Source organism: Myotis daubentonii, chromosome 3 (genome assembly GCF_963259705.1).
Source record: "Myotis daubentonii chromosome 3, mMyoDau2.1, whole genome shotgun sequence".
Lineage (NCBI taxonomy): Eukaryota > Metazoa > Chordata > Mammalia > Chiroptera > Vespertilionidae > Myotis > Myotis daubentonii.
Window position 1 is genome coordinate 75,091,620 of NC_081842.1, and position 2,016 is coordinate 75,093,635.

A 2,016-nucleotide genomic window follows, 5' to 3' on the forward strand; every position below is an offset into this window, starting at 1 on the left:
GATAGTAATTCATGACTGGGTTATAGCTGCTTAAAGGTTTTTTTTTTTTTCTCCTTTCTACTTATATTAGAGGTGATTGGTGTCTGGTATCTAATTTATTTATTTTTATCCGAACATCCAATATTGATTTGCACATAGTAGGTGGTTTCTAATTTTCAGTTAAATCATGCCAAGACAATGATTCATTGCTTCTTCAGAATGTTGAAATAGGCCAGCAGAATCAAGGACTTATGTTTTGTTTTTGTAAAAACTGATTAATTATTCATAGTTAGAGTTAATACTCTGAAGTATCTAAAACACCTTCTTATACACTTTTACACTTAATTCTCACACAAACTTTAGAAGCATGTATTGTTTTCCCAAATTTTCAAGTGGAGGAACAGATTCTCAGAAAGATTAAATTACTTTCCCAGCTGTGACAACGGATTGTCGGGGAAGCCGGCGACAGAAACTCATCTTTTCCTGGATATAATTTCAGTATTTTTTCCATTAACAACCCATTTGCTATAATTCTTGAAGTCAGGTATGTTAGTTAGGACCACATTCAGCTGCATATACCAACAGCAATAGCCGGAATGGGATATAAGTTATCTTTTACTTATGCTTTTACCTGGAGATGAGCAGTCTTGAGCTGCCATAGTGACTCTATGAAATCATTAAGGATCAGGCTCCTCTCTCTCGTCCTCACCATCCTAGCACAGGGCTCCCATCATCAATATCAGTTTGTGTTCCAAGAGGACTGTTGGATTCCCAGGGTTTCCAACCATCACCTCCCAGTTGGAGGCTACCTGGAGAACTGCAGAATACTACTGAACACGAGTGCTTCCCAAGGGAGTCAGCTCTTTGTAAGCAATATTCACTGAAGTCCCCACAACAATTTCATCCAGAGCTTTGTATGGCTCACTATAAAGGTGGCTGGGAAATCTGGGGAATGTTGTCATTAATTATGACAGGCAATGAGCTCAAGGTATAACTTACGCATTAATCACTATGGAGGACTGGGAGAATGGATATTACATAGGACTATGGCAGTTCCAGTTGGGTACCTGATTACTATCTGAATTCTCTCTCCAACTTCAACCTTTTGGTTAATAATAATTAACTAAGAAAAAGATTATGAAATTGATAGTATCACATTTTATCAAATATGTGGCATAGCCCTCCACACATACCTTTTCACATAATGTGTCTTATCAAGAGAATCACTAAAATTGATTAGAATTTTGCTTATTGTTTCTTGTCTACTGTCATAATAGCCCCTGATTCTGTTTTCCTTGGTTTACTAGTATCATTGATGATCGATGGATGGTGCCTCCATGTGCACAGAACTCCATGCCCTGCCACACTTGGACTCGACTCATTTATTCATTAACTTACTAGTATTCTTCCATTTGCTCAATAATTCTAAAATATTTATTACATGCCTAAAACCAAGTACTATACTGGGCCCTGAGAATACATGAGAGAACCATGCCCCTACTGTAGGGCCCGGCTATAGCATTAAGCCTTGGACTGACTTGTTGGCAAAGCCACAAACAAGTCCCAGCTTAGAGGGCACAGTCCTCTTAGCAGAATTAGACTTGACCTTATGACACTCCCTAGATCTTATCTGGGAAGCTAATGGGCTGAGGGAGATGTAGCAAGTGCTGCCAAAACAAGTGAAACTCACAAGAACATTTTAACTATGGTGACCACTACCTTGTTTACCTCTGGCTATAAAATAAAGGTTCAGCTTGCCTCTGGATCTCTCTCTGTGGCCTCAGTCAGGCACGGGAAGATCCACCTAGACCAGTGGTCGGCAAACTCATTAGTCAACAGAGCCAAATATCAATAGTATGATTGAAATTTCTTTTGAGAGCCAAATTTTTTAAATTCAAACTATATAGGTAGGTACATTGTTATTAACTTAATTAGGGTACTCCTAAGGCTTAGAAAGAGCCACACTCAAGGGGCCAAAGAGCCGCATGTGGCTTGCGAGCCGCAGTTTGCTGACCACTGAGTCCTAGACCCAGCTTA